We start from the raw sequence: 13,897 nt of genomic DNA, 5'->3' as shown, positions 1-13,897 counted from the left end.
CACATTGTATTTAGTTGCATTGAGCAATTTCAGCTGTATGCAACAAATTCTGATAAATTCTCTTTTCATTTTTTTTTGTTACAAATATTTTCCAATTTTCGTTGTTATGGCTTCTTAGATACACCCATCATTTAACAGTGGACATTTAATTTCCAAAAACATGGCGTTTTAAAGTACCTTTGGTATTAATTTCTCATTTAAATTCTTTCTTTTCCGTAATCACCCTCTGTGTTGTCTTTTAACTTTATTGAGGCTCTCACTGGCTAAGTCAAAGATCTCTGTTAGTCAATGTCAATTTGCACTTGAAAATATCTGAGTTATTTTCAAATATCTTTTGATATTGATTTCTAACATAATTTGACAGTGATAAGAGAACAGACTCTGTGTGATTTCAATACCTTTAGATCATGAAAATTTTGCACCTTGTTTTATGTCCCTGAATATGTTCTAGTGTCTCCTGGTTTATAGTCTGTGGGAACTTGAGTAGAATTTGTGTCCTGCTGCTGTGTGAAAATTGTATAAATCTTAATTACGTTGAATTCGTTCATGATGTTTTCCAGGTCTACTATATCCTTCTATTTTTCTGTCTATTCATTCTATTAATTTTTGAGAGTTTGATATTGAAACTCCAACTAAAAATATTAATTTACATACTTAAAAATAATTGTAATATATAGTGGAACTACATGTAATTTTGTTCTGTATTTTCCAGTTCAGTTCAGTTGCTCAGTCATGTCCAACTCTTTGCGACCCCATGGACTGCAGCATGCCAAACTTCCCTGTTCATCACCAACTCACGGAGCTTGTTCAAATTCATGTCTGTCAAGGTGGTGATGCCATCCAACCATCTCATCCTCTGTTGTCCCCTTCTCCTCCTGCCTTCAATCTTTCCCAGCATCAGGGTCTTTTCCAGTGAGTCAGTTCTTTGCATCAGGTGGCTAAAGTATTGGAGTTTCAGCTTCAGCATCAGTCCTTCCAGTGACTATTCAGCACTGATTTCCTTTAGGATGGACTTGTTTGATCTCCTTGCAGTCCAAGAGACTCTCAAGTGTCTTCTCCAACACCACAGTTCAAAAGCATTAGTTCTTCAGTGCTCAGCTTTCTTTACGGTCCAACTCTCACATCCATACATGACTCCTGGAAAAACCATAACTTTGACTAGGTGGACCTTTGTCAGCAAAGTAATGTCTCTGCTTTTTAATATGCTGTCTAGGTTTGTCATAGCTTTTCTTCCAAGGAGCAAGCGTCGTTTACTTTCATGGCTGCTGTCACCATATGTGGTGATTTTGGAGCCCAAGAAAGTAAAGTCTGTCATTGTTTCCATTGTTTCCCCACCTATTTGCCATGAAGTGATGGGACCAGATGGCATGATCTTAGTTTTCTGAATGTTGAGCTTTAAGCCAACTTTTTCACTCTCCTCTTTCACTTTCATCAAGAGGCTTTTTAGTTCCTCTTAACTTTCTGCCATAAGGGTGGTGTCATCTGCATATCTGAAGTTATTGATATTTCTCCTGGCAATCTTGAGTCCAGCCTGTGCTTCATCCAGTCCAGCATTTCACATGATGAACTCTGCATATAAGTTAAATAAACAGGGTGACAATATACAGCCTTGACACACTCCTTTCCCAATTTGTTCCATATCTGGCTCTAACTATTGCTTCTTGACCTGCATACAGATTTCTCAGGAGGCAGGTAAGGTGATGTGGTGTTCCCATCTCTTGAAGAATTTTCCACAGTTTGTTGTGATCCACACAGTCAAAAGCTTTGGTGTAGTCAATAAAGCAGAAGTAGATGTTTTTCTGGAACTCTCTTTCTTTTTCTATGATCACTCACAATGTTTTAGAAGGACCTCCTGACCTGGTTTCAAGACATTTCTTTCCAAAGTAACCGCCTTGCCCACCGTGCAGTTACTTCCCCCTTTCCTGCTCTACCAGTCTGTTCTCTGTTGCTACGTACTTAACTGTTCTGGATATTTCGTACAATGGAATCATACAATAGGTGTTGTTTTGTGTCTGGGTTCCCTCACTTAGTAGATTGATTTTAAGATTCCTCCACTTTGTTGCATATTTCAAAACATCATTCCTCTTTCAGGCTGAATAATATCCCACTGTATGTATATACCTCAATTTGTTCATCTACTTGTCAACTGAGGGGTATCTGCGGGCTTTTAAACTACCTTCTGGCCATGGTGAACAGTGTTCATGGACATTTATGAAAAAAGGAATTGTTTGAGTGACTCTTTTCCATTTGAGAATTATATACCTAGGAGTGGAATTGCTGGGGAATATGGTCATCCTATGCATAACTTTTCAGGGAATCACCATACTATATTCCACCATGGCTAAACTATTTTACAGTCTCATCAGCAAAGTTTAAGAACTCCAATTTCTCTATACCCCTTCCAAGACTTATTATCATTGTGTTTTTTACTGTGGCCATTCTCATGTGAAGTGGTATCTTATTAGTATTTTAGCTTGCATTTCCCTATTGACTAACAGTGTGTAGCATCTTCTTGTACGTTTATTGGCCATTTGTATATCTGCTTTGGAGATATCACCCATCTATTTTTGATCTGTAAAGCTGATGGCCTTTGGAACTAGACAAATTTGGGTTCAAATATGTTCAACTATTTAGAAGTGGTGTGACCTTGGACTGATTACTTCTCCAGGATTCATTTTCTTCCTCCATGAAGAGCACAGAATAACTTCACATGACTGCCTCCTTGATATCTTTCAGGTCCTGGCTTAAACTGATGGCTCAGAGAGACTTTCCTGATACTCTTCTTTAAGTTGAAGTGCTTTCTCTTTCATAGTATCCAGTTCTTTCCTTCATAGCCCTTGACACAGTTTGTAATTATACATTCACGTCTAAGTTTTTGTCACCCATCTGCTCTGATAGATCATTCACTCTGTGGTCAGGAACCATTGACTGTCTTGTTCACAACTGTACATCCACAGCATGGCAAAATATCTAACAGATAAAAGGATATGTATTATTTATTGAATTTGGAAAAATATTAAATTATTAATGACATCTATAGGGAATTATGTATAGGGCCTGGTACATCAGTTGTTCATCGTGGGAAATTTTGGAAAATTTTCAGGGGAAGGGAGAAAGTTTGTGGTCACCATAATAATTGAGCTGGCATTTAGAGGGCAGGGGCCAAGAATGCCTAGACAGTGTCTGTAGGGCAACCCTGTAAGGCAAAGAATTGTCCCAGATCTCTCACAACCTTAGGATATCCTATCAAGCATTGATACAGTGGGGGCCAACAAATGTTACTGTTTAGTTGCCAAGTTGTGTCCCTCTCTCTTGTGACCCCATGGACTGTAGCCCACCAGGCTCCTCTATCCACGGGGTTTCCCAGGCAAGAATACTGGCGTGGGTTGTCATTTCCTTCTCCAGGTCAACTTTCTGACCCAGGGAATCAAACCCAAGTCTCCTCCTTGGCAGGCTGATTCTTAACCACCGAGGCACCAGGGAAGCTGTCTGCAATTATCTGCATTTCTAATACTCTGTTTTACATATAAGCAGAAAGTAATATTTGCATATTTTAAGATGCACTAAATTTTCCAGGAATTCAGCTATCACATAAATTTAGAAAAGACTGTTGCATTTTGCTTGAAACTCCACCGAGAATTGTTCACCTTTTCAGAAAATCACATCCTCATTAGCAACACAGTTTGTGGTGTTTGGACCCTCAAAATAACACTCTAGGATTAGACTGTATCTGTAAGTGTGATTCTACATATTGGTGCAAAAAACTGATTAGTTCATTATATCTTCTAGTCTAGACATGTCTGAGTATCTACATATTGAAATGTGTATTATTTTAATATAAATATTCTCTGCTTCATATTTAAAACATATAAATTATTTTGAAATAATGTATTCAGGTACGTAATCTATGGCTTTTATTGCAGGATCATAAAGAAACAAAATCTTTGTTTTAAAGGAAAGCATTGATTCTAATAGGGCTTCCCAGGTGGCTCAGTAGTAAAGAATCTGCCTGCCAATGCAGGAGAAGTAGGTTCGATCCTTCACTCAGGAAAATTCCCTGCAGGAGGAAATTGCTACCCACTCCAGTATTCTTGCCTGGAAAATTCCCTGGACAGAGGAGCCTCATGGGCTGCAGTCCATGGGGTCACAAAGAGTCAGACACGACTGAGCACGCATGCAGACAGACACAGACGGGATTGAGTCCGAGAGAGATTAGAACTCTGCTACTAAATTCTTTTTTTCTAATAATGGAAATAGTTACATATTGGAACTTTATCTAATAATGGAATTTTACTGCTTTGTCTAAGATGAATGGCAAAAGAAATAAGACCTTTCATATTTTTATCCTAAGATCTTACTTGCTTATTCTTATTGCCAAAATACTCCTTTACATATGCCAAGGGACACTTTTAATATTTTGTGCACTCAAAGTATGGGTGCCTAAAAGAAAAAGGTGCATTACAAATTTGTGAGTAAAATTTCTACACATCAATGCAAAGTGAAGTTTGGAAGCTATACTTACACAAAGTCTGGCTGGAGTTTGAAAAGCATATGGTATAGGAAAGAGTTCTGGGGCATATGTGCTCTTCAGGCCTGGGTTTAAATCCTGGCTCCACTCCTTAGTAGTTGTATTATCTCAAACTAGATGATTAACCCTCTGAACCTCAGTTTCCTTGGCTGTAAAATGGAGTCAATAACAGTTGTCTCCAGGGTTTGGGTGTCAGGAAACATGATCATGTATACACAGGGCGCTGCACAATGAAGTCACTGATGTGGCAGGTTGTTGTTTAGTTGCTCAGTTGTGTCCGACTCTTTGCAACCCCATGGACTTCAGCACCCCAGTCTTCTCTGTCCTTCACCATCTCCTGGAGTTTGCTCAAACTCATGTCCATTGAGTCGGTGATACTTTCCAATCATCTTGTCCTCTGTCATCCCCTTCTCCTCCTGCCTTCAGTATTTCCCAGCATCGAGGTCTTTTCCAATGAGTCGGCTCTCCGCATCAGGTGGTCAAAGTATTGGAGCTTCCGCCTCAGCATCAGGTCCTCCAGTGAATATTCAGGACTGATCTCCTTTAGGATGGACTGGGTTTGATCTCCTCGCAGTCCAAGGGACTCTCAAAAATCTTCTCCAACACCACAGTTCAAAGGCATCAATTTTTTGGTGCTCAGCCTTCTTTATAGTCCAACTCACATCCATTCATGACTACTGGAAAAACCATAGCTTTGACTAGACAGACCTTTGTCAACAATGTAATGTCTCTGCTTTTTAATATGCTGTCTAGGTTGGTCATAGCTTTTCTTCCAAGGAGCAAGTGTCTTTTAATTTCATGGCTGCAGTCACCACCTGCAGTGAGTTTGAAGCCCCCCAAAATAAACTCACTCAACGTTTTCATTGTTTCCCCATCTATTTCCCATGAAGTGATGGGACCAGATGCCGTGATCTTAGTTTTTGAATGTTGAGTTTTAAGCCAGCTGTTTTACTCTCCTCTTTCACTTTTATCAAGAGGCTCTTTAGTTCCTCTTCACTTTCTGCCATAAGGGTGGTGTCATCTGCATATCTGAGGTTATTGATATTTCTCCCGGCAATCTTGATTCCAGCTTGTACTTCTTCCAACCTGACATTTTGGCTCAGATGGTAAAGCATCTGCCTACAATGTGGGAGACCCGGGTTCAATCCCTGGGTCGGGAAGATCCCCTGGAGAAGGATATGGCAGGCAACCCACTCCAGTACTCTTGCCTGGAAAATCCCATGGATGGAGGAGCGTTGTAGGCTACAGTCCATGGGGTTGCAAAGAGTCGGACACGACTGAGCGACTTCACTTCACTTCACTTCGCTCTGCAAAGTTACTTAGTGTTAATTTCTTTCTCCACCTCTAATCTCCCAAATTATTTAAATAATTGCCATCTAAAGAACACAGTTTCTATATAGCATCTCAGGACTATGAACTTATAAAATGATCATGCATCACATTCGTTATGGGTCTGAATTAAAGAAGTGTATTTTCACATTACGTTCTATGAATTCTACTTAATATACAACTCAGTCCAATTCTACTAAACCTGTAGTTTGCTAATGATCATTTTTCCATGAATTCTGCAGCTTTCCTCATTCTCAAGTTGATTGCAATCTCCAAAGGTTAGATATAGCCACCTTAGAGAAAATCGATTCATCAGTTTTGAGGTAATCATCAAATAGTCAAGTTATGTTTTACTTTACAGATACTTAAGTATGAAGGGCAACTTAATGTCAGTCAACCAAGATTCCTTCACTGTCTATTTATTGTGTTACTTGAAAAAAATATTCTCTGGTTAGAGGAACTGTTGACTAAGGGAGGGTCAGTGTGCTGTTACTCAGGCACGTCCATCTGTTTGCAACCCCATGGACTGTAGCCTGTCAGGCTCCTCTGTCCATGAGATTTTTTAGGCAAGAATACTGCTATTTCCTCCTACAGGGGATCTTCCTCACCCAGGAATCAAACCCACATCTCCTATGTATCTTGCATTGCAGGCAGGGTCTTTCTACTTTGAGCCCTCAGGGAAGTGCAACTAGAAGACAAAAGCTTCAGACAACTTCAGGATACTTAGAGCTAGATGTAGTTGAGAATGAAATGTCAAAGCTGAGGCCATTCAATAAAGAGGAGAACTTTTGCAGAAGAGATGAACTTGGAGGAAATGGAACACTGGTGATATACTTGTGGTGTGGTCATCGGATATGGATCTGGAACTCTCACACGTGTGAAGAAAAGTATTACAATGACCTCTTAATTGAGTCCAGCCATATGGTGTTGTGTTGTGTTCAATTCAGTCTTACTAGTAAAAACTTTAGTTGAAGTCAACCCATTGGTCTTGATGAAAAAATGCTTGCATTCATTCAACACATATGAATTGAACTTTTAGTATGTATCAAGCACAGAATAAGAAAGTGGAGACTCTTAGGTGACCCATCTGACATAGTCCCAGCCCCCATGGAACATACATTCCAAAGGGGCAGATAGACATTATCTCACTATAAATGTACAGCTGCCTCCTTGCATACAAGAAGGAACCAGGATCTATAGACACATATACTTGCATCAAATCTAATCTGAGACACACAGAAAGAATTCCTGATGTGGTGATGGTTCAGCTTAATTTTGAGGAATAAAATGAAGCTAGCTGGGGGGAGGGGAAATGAACATTCCTAACAGAAGGAACAGCATACGTTGAGGTCATGTTTTTACATTTTAGTATTTTTAAGTAAATCTAAAAAGGAGACTCAAGATGTCTCATCCAGATAATTCTATGTGTTAAATTACTCATATCATAATTCTGCAGTCTTTTATTTTTTTAATGTTTTCAGTCAATTTAGAAAATCTCCCCCCAAGATTTTAATACTATCCCAGGACCCCCCAAAAGACAATGACCTAGAGTCCATAAAAACTGTAGGAGAAGGGGTACCTGATGAAATGATGAAGTAATTGACTGGATCTTTATCCAAGATAGAGATTCAGGTAGGAGAGAAGCAGAGCGGTTAGTCCTAAGGCAAAAAGCGCAATGTCATCAAGAGTCAGTGATGCTGGTCTGCACAAGGACAGAAGCTGCTCTGCCTTTACTGAGTTGTAACTCATCAGAGGGGACTGAGAACCATAGAATTTTAGATTCAGAAATGATCTGATGTGATGTGAAGTTGCTCAGTTGTGTCCGACTGTTTGCGACCCCATGAACTATAGCCTACCACGCTCCTCCGTCCATGGGATTTTCCAAGCAAGAGTACTGGAGTGGGTTGCCATTTCCTTCTCCAGAGGATCTTCCTGACCCAGGGATCAAACCCGGGTCTCCTGCATTGTAGGCAGACGCTTTACCATCTGAGCCACCAGGGAAGAAATGATCTTAGAAATAATTTTTTTCCACTTCTCTTTTACTCTCAAATAACCAGACATCTGCTGTACCATGCCATCTGGCTAAGAACTCTTTGTTATAACTTTTTAAAAATGAAGAAAGTAATGCATTTATTTATTTTGAAAAATTGGAAATTATGAGAAACAATAACAAATCAGAAAAGCACTCATGGTCTTATTTTATTCCATTGTGTGGTTTACAGTTATTTAAGTAACCATGTTTCAGTTTTTTGTATTATCAGATTGCTTCTTTTTCTTTTTCCTTTTCTTTCTTCCTTTATTTCCGCCCTTTTTTTTCTGTTTTCTTTCTTTCTTCTTAAATAATGCTGCAACAAACATCTTTGTTCCTAAAATTCTGTTATATATATTCTTCTTCTTTATTATTCATTTCTAGAAATGATATTTGGACTCAGAGGAATTAAATATTCTTGAAGTTCTTGATATACCCTGCACTGACTGTCAATGGTTGCTGGTGTCACTAGAAGAAATAGTGATGGGAAACTTTATAAAAGATGAATCAGGCAGAAAAAACTACATACCCTAAGTAATCTTAACATCACTGAAAATGTGACAGTCAAACACTGTGTTCAGTCTTTGATTTGAAGCAATAGAAAGTACAGAACCCCATCTATTATATATTCTGAAATTAAAAACTGAAAATAATGCAAACCTATCAACCTTCTAGGATTTAATCCCAGTTTACAGGATGTACATGGGGTAGAGAAATAAGTTAAAGAATGCCACAAGGAAACAGTCAAATACAGAATCTGGAAAAGTATACTCCTCAAACAATTCAGTTGTTTCAACAAGTGGCATAAAACGAGAGAAGGAACTTCACAAAGAGACATAACCAGATTCAATCTGTGGACTTTTCATGGATCTTGATTCAAAAAAGCAACTGTAAGAAACCATATTTAAAACAACTAGAGACATTTGATTATGGACTGGGTCTTACAAAACATAAGAGTAATTTTGTTAGGAATGAAAATGGTATTACGGATATGTAAACAGTAGTTCTTACTGGTGAAAGTTTCATACCTAAGAATATACTGGTGAAATTAGATAATATCTAGGATTTTATTTTAAATATTCCAAAAAAAATACAAGTGTGTGTATATGTGTGTTGGTGGGGGGAATTAAATTGAATATCCTTGTCAAGATGTGACTAATGGATGACACTGGATGATGCATACATGAGGCTTTCATTTGTCAATGTTTAAATTTTTTTCATAATAAAAAGTAAAAATGAGTGTGTTAACTGGATAGTACTAAGAAAGTGAATTTTATTTTGAAATTTACAAATTGGAACCTATTTTAGTTGTAAGTAGTAGCATCCTCTACAAAATCATGTGTCTTTTGAAATTGAGATATTAGGAAGGCACTTTGCAGAGGTCTAGAACTGCGGTGGAGGTGCAGTGTTGGTCACCTCATGTCATGGACATCCCACGGTGAGAACCTGAAGGAGTTCCCTCTTTTAAGAGTGCTGCTGCTGCTGCTAAGTCGCTTCAGTCATGTCCAACTCTGTGTGACCCATAGATGGCAGCCCACCAGGCTCCCCAGTCCCTGGGATTCTCCAGGCAAGAACACTGGAGTGGGTTGCCCTTTCCTTCTCCAGTGTATGAAAGTGAAAAGTGAAAGTGGAGTTGCTCAGTTGTGTCAGACTCTTCGCGACCCCATGGACTGCAGCCTACCAGGCTCCTCCACCCATGGGATTTTCCAGGCAAGAGTACTGGAGTGGGGTGCCATCGCCTTCTCCACTTTTAAGAGTAAATTCCCAATTTTCATTACAATCTACAGGCTCAACGTATTAGAAAATTAGATTCTTAGGGGAAACTAAACTATTGAGAGAATACTAAGAACAGAAATTGTTTCCTAAACCCATACTTAGCTAGTCTTATGGATGCCCAACCCCCTGAAAACTTGTTCTTTGTCCTTAAATGTTTAAATAAGAAGGTCAAATGAAGTATCTTCAAAGAGAAGGGTGGCACATATTATGAAAAAGTGTATCTAGTCAATGTATTAGATAAGGAAAGTGATGACCGTGCTACCAGATTAGACTTGAGAACTATAGGCTGAATCTGGCAAAGGATATTTGACTTGGGCATTTATAAAAACAAAAGATCATACTTGAAAGAATTATGCTAAGTGAAATAATCCAAGCACAAAAGAACAAAATATTGTACAACGGCACTGGTGTGAGGTACCCAGAATAGACACATTCACAGAAAGTACAATAGAGGTTACCAGGGGCTGGGGAGACGAGGGGATGGGGAATCAGGGTATAATGGATGCAGAATTTCAGTCTGGGATGTTGAAAATTTTCTGGAAATGGATGGTGCTGATGACGGTATGACATTATAAATGCACTTAATTTCACTAAATTGTATACTTTAAATGGATTAAAATAGTAAATTTTATGTTTTGTAATATTTTACCACAATCAAAAACAAACACACAAACACACTCACAGAGGAGAAGAGGAGAAAAGGAGTGGGCACTGGAATGGTTTCCTGCCTTGGCTCATTTGCCCTGCAAATGATGTCCTTTGTGGTTGTGCCATGAATAAAACAGTATTTCTAGCTTTTGCCTATCAAACCGCAGTCTATTTTACAGCTCAGTGCTTCACAAACTTGACCAGGCCTCACATCACCTGCCTGGTTTGTGAAAACACATAGGGTTTCACACCTAGGGTTTCTGATTCCATAGGTCTGAGCTGAGGCCTGAGAATCTGCACCTCTACTAAGTTCCCAGGAGATGCTGATGTCCGGTCTGGGAACAGCTCTTTGAGAACCGTAATTATAGTCTGATATCGTCTTTCCATTGTTTAAAAAAAGTCCTGAAATGTTTCCCTAGTTGCCTGCCTAGAAAAATTAGGAGTTTTTCAGATGCAAACAAAAAAATTCAACCCAAACACTCTAAAGTAAAAATGGTATTTAATAGTATTTAATGGCTCCAACAATGCAGAAGTCAGTGGTAGGGCAGTGTTCAGGTACTGTGTGACTAACTGACTCACCAAATCCTCAGACAAATGGCTCCATTTTTGCTATGAGTTAAATTGTGTCTCCCCCTCAAAAACCTATGTTGAAGTCCTGGCCCCCAGGACCTCATCATGTGACCTTATTTGGAAATAGTGTCTCTACAGAGGTAACCAAGTTAAATTGAGGTGGTTGGAGTGGGCCGTAATCCAGTATGGCCTGTGTCCTTGTAAGAAGGGACAATTGGACACAGAGACAGACACGCACACAGAAAGTCTATCTACAAGCCAAGGAACTCCAAAGATGGCCGCCGACCACCAGAAGCTGAGGGAGAGGCCTGGACAGTCTCCTCACAGCCCTCAGAAGCAACCAACCTGCCAACACTTAGATCTCAGACTTCTAGCCTCCAGAACCAGGAGACAAACTTCGTAGTTTCAGTTACCCAGTTTCTGGGGTCTTGCTATGACAGCCCTATGAAACCAATAAAATTTTTTAAGGATTTTCTGTCTTGCCCTCTTCTGCATTTGGTTTCCTCCCAGGCCAGCTTCCACAGTAGTAGCAATGGTTTTAGCAAATTCCAGGACTCAGACCCCCACACATTCCCTCACATCTACCAACTAGAGGAACAGTCTGTTCTCAGAGGAGAAGAATGAAGCTCTTTCCCAGAATCCCCCAGGAAATATCTCCTGACTTTCATTTGTCCAGATCAGACCATGTGCCTATCCTGGAGCCAATCACAGTGGTCAGAGGAATATAAGATGCTAATTGACCCAAGCCCGTAAGGGTCCATTCTTGAAGAAGACTGATTAGAGGAAAAGTGTGCTTCCCCTGAGGAAAACCTGGGGGCAGCTAGTGGGAGAAGGGAAGCTGTGTAACCATGATTATATTGCCTGCTAGGCACCGGACAAGGGGATTAAAGTGCGGCAGTACCATGAGCTGAAACAAATTAAATACCACTTTCCTTTCCTTATTGAAGTATAATTTACACACAGTAAAATTCAACAATTTTAAGTATACAGTTTGATGAGCTTTGTCAAATTAACCACCATCACAATCTTGATGTACAACATTTCTATCACCACTAAGAATTTTGCTTGTACCACTTTGCAGCTAATTCTTCTCATTCCACCCACAACCCCAAGAAACCTCTGATCTGCTTTCTGTAGGATAGTATCACTAGATTGTAGTGATAGTGTACATTTTCCAGAATTGTCTTCGAGCGGAATCCTACAAGTCCTGGCTTCTTTTACTTAGTCATAATGCTTCTGAAATTAACCCTTTGTTCTAGATATTAGTAGCTTGTTACATTTTGACGTTGAGTCACAGTCTGTTGAACAATATACCAAGATTTGTCTGTTCGTTCATCAGCTTATGGACGTTTGGGCTGTTTTCACTTTGGGAGCTGTTATAAATAAAATTCAGTTCAGTTCAGTTCAGTCGCTCAGTCGTCTCCAACTCTTTGCGACCCCACGGACTGCAGCATGCCAAACTTCCCTGTCTATCATCAACTCCCAGAGCTTACTCAAACTCATGCCATCGAATTGGTGATGCCATTGAGTCAATGACACCATCCAACCGTCTCATCCTCTGTCATCCCCTTCTCCTCCTGCCTTCAATCTTTCCCAGCATCAGGGTCTTTTCCAGTGAGTCAGTTCTTTGCATCAGGTGGCCAAAGTATTGGAGTTTCAGCTTTAGCATCAGTCCTTCCAGTGACTATTTAGCACTGATTTCCTTTAGGATGGACTGGTTGGATCTCCTTGCAGTCCAAGGGACTCTCAAGAGTCTTCTCCAACACCACAGTTCAAAAGCATCAATTCTTCGGTGCTCAGCTTTCTTTATAGTCCAACTCTCACATCCATACATGCCTGCTGGAAAAACAATAGCGTTAACTAAGATGGACCTTTGTCAGCAAAATAATGTCTCTGCTTTTTTAATATGCTGTCTATGTTGGTCATAGCTTTTCTTCCAAGGAGCAAGCATCTTTTAATTTCATGGCTACAGTCACCATCTGCAGTGATTTTGGAGCCCCCCAAAATAAACTCTCTCACTGTTTCCATAGTTTCCCCATCTATTTTCCATGAAGGGATGGGACCAGATGCCATGATCTTAGTTTTTTGAATGTTGAGTTTTAAGCCAACTTTTTTACTCTCTTCTTTCAATTTCATCAACAGGCTCTTTAGTTCTTCGCTTTCTGTCATAAGGGTGGTTCATTTGTGTATAGATGTTGTTGGTATTTCTCCTGACAATCTCGATTCCAGCTTGTGCTTCACCAGCCTGGCATTTCACATGATGTACTCTGCATATAAGTTAAATAAAAAGGTGACAATATACAGCCTTGACATACTCCTTTCCCAATTGGAACCAGTCTGTTTTTCCATGTTCTGTTTTGTTGCTTCTTGACTTGCATACAGTTTCTCAGGATGCAGGTCAGGTGGTCTGGTATTCCCATCTCTTTCAGAATTTTCCAGTTTATTGTGATCCACACAGTCAAAGGCTTTGGCATAGTCAATAAAGCAGAAATAGATATTTTTCTGGAACTTTCTTGCTTTTTCGATGATTCAACAGATGTTGGCAATTTGATCTCTGATTCCTCTGCCTTTTCTAAATTCAGCTTAAATATCTGGAAGTTCATAGTTCACATACTATTGAAGCCTGGCTTGGAGAATTTTGAGCATTACTTTACTAGCGTATGATATGACTGTAATTTTGCAGTAGTTTGAACATTCTTTGGCATTGCCTTTCTTTGGGATTGGAATGAAAACTGACCTTTTCCAGTCCTGTGGCCACCTCTGAGTTTTCCAAATTTGCTGGCATATTGAGTGCAGCACTTTAACAGTATTATCTTTTGGGATTTGAAAGAGCTCAACTGGAATTTCATCACCTCCACTAGCTTTGTTGGTCATGATGCTTCCTAAGGCCCACTTGACTTTGCATTCCAGAATGCCTGGCTCTAGGTGACTGATCACACCATCGTGGTTATCTGAGTCATGAAGATCTTTTTTGTATAGTTCTTCTGTGTATTCTTGCCACCTCTTAATATCTTCTG

The sequence above is a fragment of the Capricornis sumatraensis genome, chromosome 19 (assembly GCF_032405125.1).
Source record: "Capricornis sumatraensis isolate serow.1 chromosome 19, serow.2, whole genome shotgun sequence".
NCBI lineage: Eukaryota > Metazoa > Chordata > Mammalia > Artiodactyla > Bovidae > Capricornis > Capricornis sumatraensis.
The sequence above is the reverse complement of the archived record's forward strand: the minus strand, read 5'-3'. Positions refer to the sequence as shown.